Here is a 19,671-nt window from a genome sequence, read left to right on the forward strand (position 1 = left end):
GAGAAATAGGAATGGAGAATCAGAATAGCTCCTGAGTGACAGGAGGAGTCCCAAATGGATTGCCAATGAGCCCACTTCTCAAAGGAAGTTTTATAGAGGGGTAGGTACAACATCAGTAAAAACTATAATCAACCAATAAGATTACAAGTATAGTCACTTAGGTAATATTGATCCAATACTAACAAGGGTATATGGATGATATCATTAACCTTGGCTGATAATCTGTAGTTTTAGTTCTTAGTCTTAGTAGTTTTAGCCTTAGTGAGTGGGAGAGGATGGCCCACTCCCAATGAGATAATAGTCTAACTATTGGGAAATCCTAAATAATCTTCTGTTCATCCTTTCACAGCTTCCATGTGTTCTCATCCTCTGCATTGACTTCCTCAGGGGCCCAACCCTGTCTGTCTGCCTACAATATTTCTACCTAATTTAGCTGTCTCTAACACCCTCTATTTATTTTTGAGACAGGGTCTCACTAAGTTGTTAAAGTGCTCAGGCTGGGCTCAAATTTATGATCCTCCTGCCTTGGCCTCCCACAGTGCTGGGATCACAGGCATGTGCCACCAAGCCTAGAGGCTGCAATACTGTATTGCATCAATGCAAATGATGCAATTCCTAGCTTTGATTAGCACACCAGGTTGTATAAGATGTAACATTAGAAGAAGGGGATGAAGTGTATATGAGAACACTCTACTAGCTTTGCAACTCATTTGTAAGTCTGAAACTATTTCAAAATAAAAAGTTAAAAATCAAGTTCAGTCTCTTACAATACCTCTTCTCTGTCATTCTCTTTTACTATAAGTATTATCTAGGTTTTCAAATATACACAAAAATCCAGAGGCTGAACATAATGAATCTCTGTATGCCCAGCTCTGTATCACTCAGCTTCCAACTATTATCAACATTTTGCCTCTTTTGTTATTCTCACTTCCAGCTTTTTTCCATAACATTTTAAAGTATACCTCAGCCTTCAATCATCTCACTTACATGCATTCTATAACAAGGGCTTTAACAATGTAACCACCATGCCACTACCACACCCAATGAGATTAGCAGTAATTCCTTAATATCTTCTAATGCCCAGTTCATATTAAAATTTCTTCAGTTATCTCAAAGATGCTTTTCACAGTTGGTTTGCTGCAATCAAGAGATAATAAACTTCTCAGATGAAGTAGAAACAGCAAATAAATATATGAAAAAATGTTCAACATCAGTGGTCATTTAAGAGATGCAAATTAAAACAACACTAAAGGCTAGGGATTTAGCTCAGTGGGTTTGCTGCCTGCTGTACAAGCACAAGGACCAGATCCCTGGTACCAAAACAAAAAACAAAAAAACAAAACTGAGATTCCATCTCACTCCAGAAAGAATGGCTGCTATCAAGAAATCAACCAATTAAAAAAAAAAAAGTTTTAAAGGGCTGGGGGTGTAGTTCAGTGCAAAGTCAATCGCCAGTACCAAGTTCAATCCTCAGTACTTGAAAAAAAAAAAAAGTTTTGGGCCGGGGATTTAGCTCAGTGGTTCCACTGCCTGCCTCACAAGCCCAAGGACCCAAGTTCGATCCCCGGTACCACAAAAAAAATAAATAAATAAATGAAATAAAATGTACCAATATATGTAAGACCGGGGGCCTTACCAAAGGCTCCAAGGAGCTGACTGTAGTGGAGCACACCCAGGGATCCCAGAGGTGCCTCCAGAATGTAAGACCAAGGGCCTTATCAAACGCTCCGAGGAGCTGACTGCAGTGAAGAACACCCGGGAAGGAACACACCGGACAAGTTGGAAAGTAAAACAGACCTTAGTCTGGCCAGACTGCACTCCCAAAGCAAAGTAGCTTAGAGAGGCATAGCCCAGAGTCCAAGAGGCTTTTTTTATAGGGGGTTGCAGGGAAGTTAACAAGCGAAATTTACAGAAGAGGGAACAAAGTTTAGTGGTCTTACATTCGTATGTTAATTAGCCTGACATGTACTGATGGTCAGCAGATGTTTTATAGATTGTTCTATAGATAGCGGTGTCCAGAACATCAGTTTTTGAACAAAGAGTTGAATAGTTATGGGTGATACAGATCTTATCTAGTGTCCGGAACTAACAAGCATCTTTATCTATTTACTCACATTCAATCACAGTTGGGGCTAGGGGAGTTTTATGATTACAGAGTTATGCAGTCCCACATATATGTTTTGTTTTTAAAAGTAAATAAATAAATAAATAGAAAAAAGAGAAATGAGATCCACACATTGCTTTTGGTTGTTGTGTTTCTCAAGTCTCTTTCACTTTATAACAGACCTGTCTCCCTTTTATTTCTTTTTCATTTTCATGTCTTTACTTGAATGAGAACCTACATCATTTGTCCTGCAGAATGTTGTTCATTCTGGAAGTGGCTAATTACTTCCTTGGGGTGTTTTTTTGTTTTTTTGTTTTATTTTGTTCATTTATCCCCTTTAGTTTCCATTAACTGGTAGTTAGCTCTCAATAACCAAGTTCTTTTGATGTGGTCACTTGCCAGCCTCTGCAGGCTGATCTCGTGCCACTCTCTACCCTCTGACCAGACACCTCTAAATGAAGATGCAAGCTTTTTCAGCGTGGGACTTCCCATTTTCTCGCTCAAACCAATTACAACTCAGCCTTTACTTCCTTCCAGAGGGAGGCATTTCCTGACCCACATCTGAAGTTAGACAACCCCCTCCAAAACCTCATAGCACTTTGTATTTCCCCTTTCTCCAACTTATAACTCCTCATCTATCCTTTGAATTGTAGACCCAGAAAGCATGGTGGCTGCAGCTATGCCTCAGGGTCTAGCCTGGCTTGGCTTGTGCTCTTAATTTGTTATCTGGAGCTCCTTAATCTAATTACTTAATCTAATTACTAATTACTTTGCCTCCATGATTTCCACCCTCCCTCCTTATCTTTCTCCTAAAGCTTCAGCCCTGCAACCAGCAAGGAAAATCCTAACTCCCTGGTGGATTGAGGGGAAACAGAACTTTTGGCCACTCCCTTTCCCAGAAAATAAACTTTTACTAAATCCTTGTCCTCTACTGCACAAAAATGTGAAAGGACGTGGCTATCTCCAAATGGCAGAATCACAAAGGATTTATTTACTCATTTTGTGTAGCTGTACTGCTCATATTTACTCTGCAGACACATAATACTTTTATAATAAAAATGTTTTCTGCACAAATTGTTCCTTTTATAATTCACTTGAAAAGTATTGATTGAATGTGTACACATGGTCTTGTGTTGGGCCATAGGAATACAGTGCTTTTTTTTTTGGTTACCTGGGATCGTCGGGACCTTGTGCTTGTGAGGCAGGTGCAGTGCCACTGAGCTAACTCCCTGGCCCCTTAGGGATACAGTGAGGGAGAGGCAGATAATGGTTCCTGCCTCCACAAAGGTTACAGCCCATGGCAGGAGTCAGTAACTGTGGCCTCTTGTCAAATCCAGCCCATTAGCTGTGTATGGCTTCTGAGTAAGAGATCAAGAGAAGAATGCTTCACGATGTGCACATCGTATGAAGTTCAAGTTATTGTGTCCATATATTTTTTTTTCCAGTACTGGGGATTGAACTCAGAGCCTTCACACTCAGTTACATCCCTAGCCCTTTTTATACTTTTTTCTTTTGTGCCTTTTTATATTTTATTTTGATTTACCAGATTTTTTTTCTTTTTTTTTTGGTACCAAGCATTGAACTCGGGACCTTGCTCTTGCAAGGCCAGCACCAGAACCACTGAGCTAAATCTCCAGCCCTATATTTTATTTTGAAATAGCATTTCGCTAATTCACTAAATTGCCCACACCGCGGTGGAACTTGCAATCCTGCCTCGGCCTCACAAAGTGCTGGGATTACAGGTGTGTGCTAATACACTAAGATGTAAATTTATATTGAAACAGAGTCACAACCATTTCTTTTTTGGTTGGATCCTTCTCTGGTTTTGGTGTCAGGGTAATGCTTACTTCCAGGAATGAATTTGGGAGTACCACTTCCCTATCAATTTCATTAAAGACTTTGAGAAGTAGCGGCATTCAGTCTTCTCTAAAATTCTTGTATAATTCAGCATTGAATCCTTCAGGGCCTGGACTTTTCTTTGTTGGTAGGTTTTTAGTTACATATTCATATGTATCTAGGAATATGTCCATTTTTTCTGTGTTTTCCATCTTATTAGAAAACTGGTTCTCAAAGTAGGTATTGATGATCTTCTGGATTTCTGCAGGATCTGTTGTGATTTCATCCTTTTCATTCCTAATTGCATGGATTTTAGTATTTTCTTTCCTTTTTTTTTTTTTTTTGATAAGGTTGGCTAAGGGTTTGTCAAGTTTATTTAATCTTTCAAAAAACCAATTTTTTGATTAATTGATTGTTTTCTTAGTCTCTATTGCATTAATTTCTGCTCTGATCTTTATAATTTCCTCCTTCATATGAGCTTTGGGCTTGACTTGCTTTTCTTTCTCTAGAAGCTTGAGGTTCAACATTAGGTTGTTTATTTGAGCTTGTTCTGTTTGCCTGATATGGAGTATTCACCACTATAAATTTCCCTTGTAGGACTGCTTTTATTGAGCCCCATAAGTTCCAGTATGTTGTATTGGCATTATTGTTTAATTGCAGAAACTGTCTAATTTCTTCTTTAATTTCATCTTGACCCATTGGTTGTTCAGGAAGGCGTTGCTTAATTTCCATGTATTTATGAAGTTCTTGTGATTTCTTTTGCCATTGATTTCCAGTTTCATTGCAGTATGGTCTGTTAATATGTATGGGATAATTTCAATTCCTTTGCATTTACTTAAGCATGTTCTATGCACTAGTATGTGGTCTATTTTGGAGAACGTCACATGTGCAGCTGAGAAGAATGTGTATTCTAATGTTGTGGGGTGAAACACTCTGTAGACATCTACTAAGTCCAATTGTTCAAAGGTTTGGTTCAGCTCTAATATTTCATTGTTGTTGTTTTTTTTCGTACCGGGAATAGAACTCCTCGGGACCTTGCGTTTATGAGGCAGGCTGCTGAACCACTAAGCTAAATCCCAGGCCCTTCCACCTTTATAGTTCTATTAGTGCTTATTTGATTTTTTATGTGTTAATATTTGTTTTATATAGTTGAGTGCACTGCTATTTGGTATACATATGTATATGATTGTTATCTCTTCCTCTTGGATTGTTCCCTTTACAATGATGTAGTGACCTTCTTTGTCTCTTTTAATCAGTCTTGGCTTGAAATGTACTTTGTCTGCAAATAGAATAGGTACCCCTGCTTTTTTTCCAGGTTCCTGTCATATAAAGTGTTGTTTTCCATCTTTTGGCTTTCAGTCTATGAATTTAGTTTTGAATTAAATATGTTTCCCATATCCAACATATTGTTGGATCTTGCTTCTTCATCCATTCTGCCAGTCAGTTTCTTTTGATTGGTGAATTGAGACCACTAACACTGATGGTTATAACTGATATGTATTGACTTATCCCTGTCATGTTATTTTCCTGTTGTTGGCTTGCTTCTTTACCCCTCTGTTGAAATTTTTTTTTTTTTTTTTGGTACCAGGGATCGAACTTGGGTCCCTGCACTTGCGAGACAAGTGGTGGAACCACTGAGCTAAATCCCCGGCCCTCTGTTTAATTTCTTGCCTGGTAGATTCATTCTGTTGGAGTTCATGGAGTTGCAATCCTTGTTATTGCTTTCTAGAATATCCTTCAGAGCACTTTGGAGTGCTGATTTGGTGGTCATGAATTTCTTTAGGTATTCTTTGTCATGGAACTATTTTATTTCTCCATCAATTTTGATTGCTATTGGGTTTTTTTGTGTGTTTTTTTGTTTGTTTGTTTGTTTGGTACCAGGGATCAAACTCAGGACCTTGAGCTTTTGAGGCAGGCAGTGGGACCACTGAGCTAAATCCCCAGCCCTCCATCAATTTTGAAAGATAGTTTTGTGGGGTACATCAGTCTGGGTTGGAAGTTGTTTTCCCTTGGGATTTAAAATATTTCACTTCAAGTTCTTCTTGACTTGAGGGTTTGTGTTGAAAAGTCTGCTATGATTCTGATGGGCTTTCCTTTATAGGTGATTTTGTTTCTGTTCTCTAACAGCTTTTAATATTCTATTCTTGTGTTGGATTTCTGGAATTTTGACTATTACATGCCTTGGGAAGATTTTTTTTTGATCATGGCTAGTTGGAGTTCTATATGCCTCACTTATCTATATGTCAAATTCTTTTTTCCCTGTTTGGGAAGTTTTCTGTCATTACTTCTGTGAATAGTTTTTTTATGTCATTTGTGCTATCTCTTGCTTTTTCATTGACTCCGATCAATCTTGTTATTCTTCTTTGCCTCATCTAGCAGCTGTTGGATTGATATCTCTTGGTCCCTTGCTATTTTAAAGAAATCTTTCTTTTCATGATTGCTAATCACAATTCTGTCTTCTATATCTGATATCCTGTCCTCACATTGCCTCATTCTGCTGCATATACTTTCAAAGGAATTTTTAATCTCCTGGATATCTGTTTGAATCTGTTTCATGGATTCCATTTCTTCCCTTTTCTGGGCATTCATGGTTTCCATCACTTTCCTGAGCTCCTCTTTTTTTTCATCTGTATCTGCTCTAGAGTCACTAAGCATGTCTTCCGTTCTGGTCAACATCTCTGTAGTTATCTGAAAGATTATTTCTGCTTTGATTTTTTTCTAGAGGCTTGGCAATCTACTTTGTTACTTCTGCTGTTACCATTTCAGAGAGTCCAAGTGGGTGGCTTTCTGATTCTTCAACCTCATTTACCCCTGGGTTTGCCTTTGGTGAGCTGGAAGTCTGGGGGGGTTGCATCTTCTTTAGGTGTCTTCTCATTTTCCATTATTTTTTTAAGTTTAATTCCTGAGTTGATGGTTATAAATTGCTTATGGTCAGTAGCTTTATTGCCAGTATTCAGAACCCTTAGGAAATGACTGCTTCTCAGAGGCATCTTCCAGGTGTAGCTAGCTTTTGGGTTTTCAGTCTGTTGCAAGATCCTACCTCTTCAATTTATTGGCGATCAGAAGTTTCTGCCTACTGGGCCCAGCCACTGGTTCTTTGGTTCTCTGGCCTAGAGCTTTTTTTTTTGTAAGGCCCTTAGGCAATCTCAGTCTTGGTATACCAGGAAGAACAACTGATTAGCACAATTATGTCACTTTGGCTAAAGCAGTACAATTAGCAATAACAGTAACATCAAATACAGCCTAGAAAAAAACAAACTGCGGTTATTTTTTTTTTTTTTTTTTTTTTGGTACCAGGGATTGAACTCGGGTCCTTGCGCTTTCGAAGCAGGCGGCAAAACCACTGAGCTAAATCCCCGGCCCAAACTGCGGTTGTTATTATTATTATTATTATTAGGTACCAGAGATCAAATTTGCCACATTTAACTGTCTGAACTAGATTTGTGTTTATATAACAAAATCTAACATGAACCAGAAAATTGTATGCAATAAATAATCCCTTAATATGGCAATTTAACCCTTAGAGGAGAAAATTTAAAAGGGGTTGGGGGAAAATAGAGAAATTAGAAGAAGGGGAAAAGATTATAAGCAAGGCTGGAGAACAAAGGAAGATCATACAAACTTTAGGAAACTGGTGAAGAAGACAAAAGGGAAAGAGAAAGGAAGAAATAAAAACAAAAACAGAACAACAACAACAAAAATTAGAAACCATGTTCAGACAATCAAGACAAAACAAAACAAGATTAAGAACCAGAAAAGAGGAAAAAAGAAAGGAAAAAGGGAAAAAAAAGTCCAATTCAAGGCGCGTCTCTGCTGTCACTGGTAGATAGCATGGGCAGACAGAGTACAGAGCCAAATTGATTAATCCCAGAAAGCCAAGCCAGCCATAGCTTTATAGTGGGATAGCAGATAATCCCAGCCAGCCTGCACCTTTAGTTCCGCTGAAGTCCAGGCTGGTTTCTGGCTATGAGGCTTGGACTGGGTTTGTTGAGCCTGCAACAGTCCATGTGACTCCTGCCAGTTTGAACTCCACTCCCTGCTGACTTGAACTCCACTCCATGGCTTCCTGTTGACTTGAACTCACCACCCTCACCAAGACATTGGGAACCACTAGATGGATTTAACCCATAGCTGTTCTGAGTTCCAAGCTCAGCTGACCCCTATTCAAGATGGCTACCAGCCAATCACCCTCTCCTGAGTGATATCTGAACTCAAACAACTCACCAGCCACTGTAGTCCACTCCATCCACTGCTCCCTTCCACTGGTGCTTTTCTCCATGGAGGCCTCTAGGGTCACCAGTGGTCACTGTGTGTCTGCAGGTTCAACCCGCCATTCCCACACATGGGTTCTGGGAGAAAGTGCTGCTTGCTACCTCCCTCCTCTTCATTGTAGTCTCTCCACTTTCTCTATGCACTTCAATTCAATTTCCCTGTGCACTTCTCCCTTCAGATCTTTCCTGGATCTCCCTCCAAGAGCCACTTTCTTCCTTCTCCTCCTCACGCAGCTATATTCCAGTATCAGAAAAATCTCAGAGAGGCTCTTTCTGTGCTGCTCACCACTCCACAATCTCACAACCATTTCTTTAGGCATTGTCTGTAACTACTTTCTAGATATAAATTCCAGGGTTAGAATACTGTACATGCGACACAAACTCTATAATTCACAAAGCCTGAAAATTCACAAGTCAATGGAGCTGCCAGGCAGTGTTGGTCCCAGCTAGTTACACAAAGCTGTGGGCAGCTGTGGGTTGAAGAGGCAGATCTTGGCAGTGAGCTGGCTGACTGGTCTGGGATGGCCTCTGCTGGGGCCTGGACTCCCTTTCATGTGGTTTTCCCCTGCAGCATACTAGTGCAAAGCTTAAAATATTTGCTAATAGGTCATTTACAGAAAAAGTTTGCTGACTCCTGATCTAGGATAAGATTTTGAAAATGTGGGTTTACAACAATTTAATGGTTCTCAAACCACATTCTTATCCTTTTTTTTAATGAACTAGAATGGGATAGAATGAGGCATAGTGGTGTGCACCTATATTCCCAGCACTTGGGAGGCTGAAGTAGGAGGATCGAGATTTTGAGGCTACTCTGGGCTACACAACAAGATCCTACCTCAAAAAACAAAACAAAACAAAAACAAAAAAGAATGGAATGGAGATATTATTGTGTATCATATGTGGTAAAGGTAAATACTATTTTGTGAGATATTTGGTTCACATATATACAATATAAGCATGTGTGTGTATCATGATGTAAAATGTATTTCTCCCCCCACCTCATACTGGGGGTTGAGCCCAGGGCCTTTGAACTAAGCTAATTCCTCAGCCCTTTTTTGTTTTTTATTTTGAGACAAGGTCTCACTAAGTCACTAGGTTACCCAGGCTGGCTTCAAATTTTCAATCCTCCTGGCTTAGCCTCTCAGAGTGTTGGGATTACAGATGCATACCCCCAAGCCCAGCTGTAAAATGTATTTCTCACTCTAGATCATGATCAAAACCTCTGAGAGTCCCTGGCTTGGAGGGAACCCTGGAAAAACAGACAAGTAACTAGAAAGTTACTGCACAGTGTGGTTGATGCAATAACAAAAATGTTTCACTCCTAGGACCCTGGACAAGGCACTTTAGACAGCTTTAAGGGATCAGGGAAGGTGTTTGGGAAGAAGTACCATCTAAGCAGTGACTTAAGGACCAGTAGGAATTAGCCAAGTAAAGAACTAGGGGGAAGGAGTAAGAGTGTGTGCAGAGGACCAGGGCAGAAGTAAACAAATTCCTTGGGAGAAATTACAAGAAGTTCGGTCTGGGGCGGGGGATTTAGCTCAGTGGTTCTACCACCTGCCCCTCAAGCACAAGGACCAGAGTTCAATCCATGGTACCAAAAAAAAAGAGAAAAAAAGAGTTCAGTCTGGTTGGCGTTTAGAATGAGATGCAACCTTTTTACCTTCATCACTCCGTCACATTACTATTATTTTCTTTAGGCACTTGTCCATTTTATTATCTCATTCATTTGTTTATTTACACATACACAAACTAAAACTTCTAAAAGTAATTGCATGAGAAGGGAGACTTCATCTTGCTTATAATTATATTATAGCACAGCACCTAGGATATCATAGCCACTACTAAAGGATTTAGAAAGATATTATTTCCTGCTACACAAGGAAGTAATAGACCATAATAGACTAAAGAGGGTCAGACTAGAGAAGACAGACCAGTTAGGAGGCTTTGGCAATAATACAGGCAAGATTCAATGGTGCCTTCATATTGGCAAGAAGCAGAGAGAACCCAGGCCACTAAGGAGGTGAAACACTGGGTCACTGTCAATGGATAAATATTGGGGAGAAGGGAAGGGAAGAGAGAGGATAAAAGTAATGAATGATGGCACCTTGATTCCTTGCTAGGGCAACTGGATAGAAGAAAGTGCCATCTGCCCACAGTGGGGACATAAGAAGAGTGAAGTTGGGTAAAGTGGCAAAGAGAAAGATAATGAATTTAGGGTGGGACATGTTAAGTTTGAGGTACTTGGGAGACATCCCTGGTGGAGCTTCTGGTAATCAGTCAATGGGTAAATGGAACTCACATGACTCACTTAGAGAGAGTGACAGAGCCCTTAAAAATGGAATCCATGCTGAGTGTGGTGGCACACGCCTGTATTCCCAGCATTCGAGAGGCTGAGGCAGGAAGATCGCCACGAGTTTGAGGCCAGCCTGGGTTATGCAGTGAGTTCAAGCCCAGCCTGAACTGCATAGCAAGCTCTTATTTCAAAAACCAAAAGAAAATATATCATATTTATTTCTATTCATTTTTTACAAATGGTTTCATCTTTTATTCTAGTACTTTACATGCATTTTTATAGTGAAACATATATATATATATTTCAAATACAGTTCTATTTTAATTGACAAATAGTTATACATATCTATGAGATATTATGATAATGACTAGATCAGGGCAACTCATATATCCATCACCTCAAACATTTAACATTTCTTTATGTCAGAAACATTCAAAATCTTCTCTTCTTTTTTTTTTTTTTTTTTTTGGTACTGGGGATCGAACTCGGCACCTTGTGCTTGCGAGGCAGCAAAATCTTCTCTTCTACCTGTTTTGGAATACTCAATTAGTTGTTATCAGCCATAGTTACCTCACATGCTGTAGAACATTACATATTATTTTTCCTATCCAACTGTAACCCTGTTAATCTTTCTTCAAAAAAAATTTTTCAGTACTGGGAATTGTTTCAGGGCCTTTGCACTGAGCTATATCCCCAGCCCATTTTACTTTTCACTTTTTTTTTAATTTTTAAAATTTTTATTAGTACATGTTTGTAGCACATAACGATTATATTCATCATGGGGAGTTGGTACATGTACATAACACATCTGAATTCTTTTCACTTCCCCTCCCCTCCTTCTCTCCTCATTCCATCTCTTGGTTCCCTTGACAGCCCATTTGTAATTTTTCTTTTGAGATGGGGTCTTGCTAAGTTGCTAAGTTACCTGGGCTGGACTTGGACTTGTGATCCTCCTGCCTCATCTTCCCAGAGTGCTTAGATTACAGGTGTGTGCCACCATGCCCAGCGTCTCAAAAAATGTTTAATGACCCTCAATCCTAACATGCAGAGAAAACTACTGCTGCCATTTTGGTGTATTTATAGACTCTTTTTATCAGATTATAGAAGTTTATCCAAAATTTTAATTACACTCACATAATACTACCTTGCTTTTTAAATGTAACAATGTTATCAACAGTTATCATGTCATTAAGCAGTCTCTCTCTTTTTTTCCTTTGGCAGTCTCTTTTCATGATAGCTGTATTATAATTTATAAATGCAAAATACCAGTCATCCTTTGGATATTTTAAACTGTTCCAATTTTCCTCACTTGTAAGCGAAGAAGGAAGTAGAAAGTGGCCCCACTTGCAAACACACTGGGACCCAAGGTAGTCTGGGCCTGCATGGTGAGTAAGAAGTTGACCTTCCTGAAATGTTTCCCATGGAGTTTCTGGCCAAGAGAGGAAGAAGGTGGTGTGTAGTACCTGGGCAGAAATGTGAGATGAGGACAAGATTGTGGGTCATGTTGGGTGCTCGTCCAAAACTAACCTCATAGACTCAGGTCTGAGCCCTACAAAAAAGAAAGCATAGGCAGACTCCAGAGGAACCATTGGAAAGAGCCTCTGGAAAGCCAGAGAGGGGAGGTCCCCCCACTTTCCAGTGTGGCTTGGGGACACTGATGTAAGAGGGACTCTGACACATAGGTAACTGGCAGGTTTGGAAGATTTTGCTTTCTCGCTGGGGACATTACACAGGTGAGGCAAGAGCCAGCACACTATGGGTTGTCGCCATTAACCACCCCAAGTGGTACCCATATACACGCTGGGGATGGGGAGGGTTGTTTAATTTTCAACTGTCTGGACATTTTCCTGTTATCTTTTTGTTGCTAATTTCTAGTTTGTGGCCAGAGAACATTCTTTGTATCACTTCAATTTTTAAAACTTGGTTAGGGTTGGTTTTATAGCCCAGGATACATGGTCTTTCTCGGTGTATATCCCATGAGTACTTGAAAAGAATGTGTATTCTATTGTTGAATAGAGTGATCTCTAAATATTGATTACATCTTGTAGGGTGTGGGGGGGGGGTGTGGGGGGGGTGTGTGGCTTTGAGACAGCATGTTGCTGTGTTGCCAAATTGCCAGGGCTGGACTCCAATGTGTGATCCTCCTGCCTCAGCCTCCCAGAATTATGCCTAGGATTATAGATGTATACCACCATACCCAGATAGATTGATGGTGTTGTTAAATCGTGTACCTGATTTTTGCCTACTTGTTCAATCAGTTGCTGACAGGCGGGCCATGGGTCATGAATTTAGACAAGCCTGATGTAGACTTGGACTCCACTAGTTGGAGCTGGGCAATCATGAACAGATACAAAATTAGACTCCAGAGAAACTCTTCTGATATCCAAATTCTACTGGTCTACCATGGAAAATACAAGTAGCAAATATTTATATAGTGCTTAAGCTGTGCCAGACTATGTGCCAAGCACTTTGCTTTTCTGTGGGGATTAAATCAACATAAATCAGATGTTATTATCCCCCATTTTACAAATGAGGGAACTGAGACACAGGAAGGCTAGGTAGCAGTCAAATGGGGGAGCCTGGGAACTAACCCAGAAAATATGGCTCTAGGTCATGTGCTTGGACTTCACCATAATGCTTCTTGGAAAATGACGAAATTTTCCAGACAGATAAGAGAAGTGATGAGAGCCTTATGTGCTTCTTCTAGAAGCCAGACACTCATACCAGGCACTGATGATGGGCCATACAAAGAACCAGAAATGCTTCTTTGAAATACATGTAGGGATTTAAGTGAGACCCACAGAGCTCCAAGAGCCTCAGGTAAGATCACTACCCCACCAACCATGCCTACCGCACCATTACTGTGAGGGGCACATGGAATATGGAAAGAGACCAGGCTTAGAGTTGTACCAGTGGATGATATATCTTGCTTCCTTTTTTTCCCACCCCCCCTTATGTACAAAAGCTTTGTTTCCATTTTTGCCTTTGAATTTTTTTCCTTGACCCTTCTTTCTTTTCCCCTCACCCCTCCCTTGATCCCCTTCTCATTTCAACATTTTCTTCTCATTTCCCAGTGTCCATTGTACATCTTAGTCCTTATTTCCACTTCGGGTTTCTCGCACCAGAGAAACAATGTGATATTTAAACATGTGTGTTCAATTTATTTCACGTGAGTATGGTCTCAAGGTGCATCCCTTTAGCTATAAATGTCTCGAGCTCATCCTTCTTCGTGGCAGAGTAGTACTCCATTGTATAAAAAAAAATCTTCTTTATCCATATGTCAGTTAGTGGGCATTTGGGCTGTTTCCAAGATTTAGCTATTATAAACTGTGCCACTATAAACATGGGTGTGCATATATTGCTGTGATATGATGCTTTTAATTCTTTCAGGAAGATACCAAGAAGGAGACTAGCTAGGTCAAATGAAATCTCCAGTTTTACTTCTTTGAGGTATCTCCACACTGATTTCCACATTGGTTGCAACTGTGTACACTCCCACTGACAGTGAAGAAGGCTTCATTTTTCCCCACAGCCCCACCAGCATTTGTTACTTGTTGATTTCTTGATAGCAGCCATTCTTTTTGGGGTGAGGTGGAATCTCAGTGTTGTTTTAACTTGCATCTCTTGAATAACTAGTGATGTTGAACATTTTTTCATATATTTATTTGCCCTACTTCTTCATCTGAGAAGTATCTATTCATTTCAGATGCCCATTTTTTGATTAGCTCTTTAAATTTGGCAGAGGCTGATTTTTTTTGAGTTCTCTATATAGTCTAGATATTAATTCTTTAAGGAACAGCTAGCAAAAATGTTTTCCCACACTCTGGTAGTTTCTCCTGCTGTACAAAAGCTTTTTAAAACCTGTTAAGGTTTGTTTGGTTTTTGTTTTGTTTTGTTTTGGGTTTTTTGGTACCGGAGATCAAACTCTGGATCTTGTGCTTGCGAGGCAGGCAACGGCAACACTGAGCTAAATCTATGGCCCATACAAAGGTTTTTTAATAAGATGAGATCCCAGTTGTTAATTCTTTGTGATAGTTCCTGTGTGACTGTGATTTTGTTCATAAAGTCTTTGCCTACACCAATGTCTTTGAGAGTTCTATCTATTCTATCTTCCAGATTTAGTGTTTCTGTTTTAATATTTAGATCTTTGATCCATTTCTATTTTAGTTCAGTATATGGTGAAAGATATGGGTCTAGTTTTAATCTTCAGCATGTGGAAAACCAGTTTTTCCAGCATCATTATTAGCATCTCTTCTTTTTTTTTTTTTTTTTTGTACCAGGGATCAAACTCGGGACCTTGTGCTTGCAAGGCAGGCAGCGGAACCATTGAGCTAAATCCCTGGCACTCCAGCACCATTATTAAAGAGGCCATCTTTCTTCTGTTGAAGGTGTTTGGCTTCTTTGTCAAAGATAAGGTGGCTGAGTATGTCCGGAGTTGTTTCTCCATCTTCCAATCTGTTCTATTGATCCTGAGGTCTGTTTTGGGGGCACCTTTTTCTCTTTTTTTTTTGCCAGTACCATGCTGTTGTTATCACAGTAGCTTTGTGCTATAATTTCAAGTCAGGAAATGTGATGTACCTTGCCTTTGTTGCCCAGAATTGCCTTTGCTATTCTAGGTCTCTTGTGGTTCCAAATGAATTTTAAGATTGGTTTTTCTTTTTTTTAATTTTATTTAAATTTTATTTTACCCCATCCCCCCCTTATGCCCTCTCCCCTCCCTATGTACAAAAGCTTTGTTTCCATTATTTCCTTCTATTTTCACTTTTTTTCTTTTTCTTCCTTCCAGGATTTTTTTTCCTATTTAAAAATTTTTTCAGTACAGGGAATTGAACTCAGGACCTTGTGCTTGCCAGGCAGGTGCAGTGCCACTGAGCTACATCCCTGACCCTTAGGATTGTTTTTTCTAATTCTTTGAGCTATGTTATTGGAATTTTTTTCTTTTTTTGGTACCGGGGATTGAACTCGGGTCCTTGTGCTTGTGAGGCAAGCGGCAGAACCACTGAGCTAAATCCCTGGCCCTGTTATTGGAATTTTAATCAAGACTGCATTAAATCAGTATAGCAATTTTGGAAGTATTACTATTTTCATTATATTAGTTCTTCCTACCCAAGAAAAACGGATATCTTTCCATTTTCTGATATCCTCTTTGATCTCCTTTTTCAGAGTTCTGTAGTTTTCAATGTAGAGGTCTTTTACTTCCTCTGTTAGATTGATTCCTGGGCATTTCTTTTTCTTTTTTTTATGCTATTCTGAAAGATGTTGTTTCCCTAATTTCTTTCTCAGTGAGTTTTTTATTCATGTACAGGAAGGCTATTGATTTTTTTTTTCAGTACCAGAGATTGAACTCAGGACCTTGCACTTGTGAGGCAGGAATGGCACCACTGAGCTAGATCCTCTGCCTGAAGGCTATTGACTTTTGAATGTTGACTTTGTATCCAGCTATGCTACTGAATTTGGATATTAAATCTGTAAGTCTTTTGGTGGAGCTTTTGGGGTCTTCTATGTAGAATATCATGTCATCTGCAAATAATGATAATTTAACTTCTTCCCTTCCTATACTTATTCTTTTTATTTCTTTCTCTTGTCTAATTGCTCTGGCTAATATTTCCAGAACTATATTGACTGAGAGTGGTGACAGTGGACATCCTTGTCTTGGTATTGATTTTAGAATGAAAACTTCCAGTTCTTCTTCGTTTAGTATGATGTTGGCTGTTGGTTTGTCATAGATGGCTTTTATTAGATTGAGATAGGGAAAATCTATTCCAATTTTCTGTAGAATTTTTATCATGAATGAATGTTGGATCTTGTCAAACACTCTTTCTACATCTATTGAGAGGATAATATGGTTTTTGTCCTAGACTCTCTTAATGTGGTATATTACATTTACTGATTTGCATATATTGAACCATCCCTGCATCCTGGGATGAATCCTACTTGGTCATGATACATATAACCTTCTTGATGACTTGCTGCATTCTGTTTGCCAGTATCTTATTGAGGATTTTTGTGTCTATATTCATTAGGGAGATTGGCCTGTACTTCTCTTTTTTGGTTGGATCCTTCTCTGCTTTTGGTATCAGGGTAATTCTTTTTTTGGTGGGGGGGTAACCAGGGGTCAAACTCAGGACCTTGCACTTGCAAGGCAGGCAGCAGAACCACTGAGCTAAATCCACGGCCCAGTATCAGGGTAATTCTTGCTTCCAGGAATGTATTTGCGAGTATTGCTTCCCTTTCAATTTCATTAAAGAGTTTGAGAAGTAGTGGCATTAGCTTTTCCCTAAATTTCTTGTATAATTCAGTGGTTCCATGCTCAGTTGGCCCCTCTCCAAGATGGCTACCAATCAATCACCCTCTCTTGGGTGATGTCTGAACCCAGATAACTCACCAGCCACTGCAGTCCTCTGTGTCCACCACTCCATTCCACTGGTGCCTTTCTTTTTCTTCCTTTTTTTCTATTTGGTACCAGGGATCGAACTCGAGACCTTGTGCTTGTGAAGCAGGCAGCAGAACCACTGAGCTAAATCCCTGGCCCCTACTGGTGCCTTTCTTTGTGGGGACCTCTGGGGTCACCAGTAGTTACTGGGTATCTGCAGGTTCAGCCCACCTTTCCCATGCCATGAGTCTGGGCTCTGAGACAAAGTGCCCCCTGCCCCCTCCCTCTTTTTCATTGAAGTTTCTCTCTTGTCTCTCCCTATGGACTTCAATTATCATTTCAGATCCTTCCTGTGTCCCAAGGACCCACTTCCCTCCTTCTTCTACTCCTCCCACCACTATATTCCAATGCCAGGATGCTAAGTCCTGCAGAGGTTCTTTCTCTGTTGTTCACCACTCCTCCATATTCCTGGAAATCTCAGATACTTGAGTTTTAATCCAGGGTCCCCCACTTGCTAGTTTCATGATTTCTGTAGTTTGGATTTTGAATGTTCCTCAGAGTCCTAAATGTGAAGAACTTGATCCCCAGGGTGGCACTGTTGGGGGTCAGTAGAACATTTAAGAGATGGAACCTAGTGGGAGATCTTTAGGTCATTGAGGGTGTGCTTTTCAACGGGATTGTGGGACCCCACCCCCCTCCTCATTCTCTTTTACTTCCTGGCCGTGAGGTAAGCAGTTTTGCTCTACCACATGATCCCACCATAACATGCTGCTTTGCCACAGACCCAAAAGCAATTGGGTCCAACTGATGTTGGACTGAAACCTCCAAAACCATGAGCCAAAATAAACCTTTTCTCTTTATAAGTCAGTTATCTCAGGTATTCTGTTATAGGAGTACAAAGCTGGTTAACATAAGATCTTGGCAAGTTACCCAGCCTGTCTGTGGCTATCTTTTCACCTGTAAAAATGAGCTTAGTAACAGTACCTATCCCGTAAAGTTGTACTGAGGACAAAGGAAATTAATCATTGTAAATGCTTGTATGAGTGGTAAGGATTCAATACGTGTCATATATTGTTTTGTTATAGAAACTACAACTGGAACTAATGTCACACTTTCGTCAAAAGGAACATCGTTGCCTTACATACCTGTTAATTGTAGGTAAGTCAGAAATCTAAACTAGGCCAGGAAATCTATCATCACCTAGACTTACTTCAAATGATTCCGTTCATTCCTTCTTGGCATAATCTCCTGTTCCCTCTCACCTGCTCTAAATCCTCCCACTGGATCCTCAGGAACTTAGGATATGTTACCTACAAAATTCTCCAAGTCATCAATCTCTTCCATCAGTGTTCCCTTTGCCTGCTTGCTCTCATAGAAACTTGGCTGCCCCTTGAAGATACTACTTCCTTGCAACACTCCAAGGTAGTAACTGTTTTCTTTTCCTCCCACATTCCATACACCTGGAGATAAAGAAGGTGTCTTTCCTGCTTCTTGTTGTTGCTTCCAAAAATTTCTCCTTTCTCCAATACCTAAGCATCTTGAAGTATATGCCAACAGACTATACTGCTCATGACCCTTCTTTATTGCAATCTACTAACTTCACCAAAGACATAAGCATTTGGCTTAGATTTACATTTCTACCATTAGTCACATAAATCCACCTAGACAATCCATCCAACATCCTGACTTCTTAGTACCTTGTCCTCTGCACTCTCGTACAATCTTTTCCTCCATCCCATCTCAGCCAGACACTCCCTGGGTCAAACCTTAGACTCTGTCATAGGTAACTGCACCACTTCCAATCTCCCCATTTCAAGCATTTTACCACTATCCATCTTTCCAGTTCCTTCTCTGATATCTTCACGCCAACAATCCTTTAACTCTTCAGGCTCTTTAGTTTATTAATCATCCCACAATTTCACTGTCTACCACCCTCTCCATGTCTTCCCATCTCACCTCACCCAGTTTAGATCCATTACCCATGGCTATTATTATTCCTTTCCATACACTCAATCCCCTTGTCCTTCTCCCTCCATTTTACAGTACTTGCTTACAAAACTGTAAACTTGGTTAAACTAAATTCCACTAATGAGACCTCTTCAAAACTATATGCTTAGCCAGGGATTTAGCTCAGTGGTTTCGCCGCCTGCTGCGCAAGCGTAAGAATCCAAGTTCGATCGCTGGTACCGAAAAAAAAAAAAAAAAAACAACTGTATGCTTGGACATTAAGTAACTGTGCTGACTGATCTCACTTTGAGTTTATAATGATAAATCATGGAAAGGTTCTCAGCACTGCCCAACAATTCTACTTAGTTTCTCTTCTCAGTTCTCTCTTTTTTTTTTTTTTGGTACCGGGGATCAAACTCGGGTCCTTGCACTTGTGCAGCAGGCGGGCGGCGAAACCACTGAGCTAAATCCCCGGCCGTCAGTTCTCTCTTCTATGCTCCAAAATGATGACTTCATATCCTGTCTCTTCACAAATGGTAACAAACACCCCCATCCTCAGATAGTGATCTAAAATTCTTAATTTACAAAGAAAAGAGAAGCAATCTGAAGAAAACTTCTCCGTATTTCCACTAGTGCTTATTATTGTGTCTTCTGCCTGCAAATTCTTTTTTTCTGTTTTTTGCAGTCTCTGTCAAATGCATTCTGTAAATCTTATATCATCCTTTCTTCTTCATTCATATTAATATAGGGCACCAAGTAATCTAAATAAGCAAAATAATCCAAACAAGGTAAATATTATTACTCCCAACCTGCTAGATATCCAAAATGTGAGTTTATGTTCTCTAAA

This window comes from Heterocephalus glaber, unplaced genomic scaffold (assembly GCF_053883595.1).
Source record: "Heterocephalus glaber isolate CG9 unplaced genomic scaffold, H.glaber_assembly_v1.0 deba00001564, whole genome shotgun sequence".
NCBI lineage: Eukaryota > Metazoa > Chordata > Mammalia > Rodentia > Bathyergidae > Heterocephalus > Heterocephalus glaber.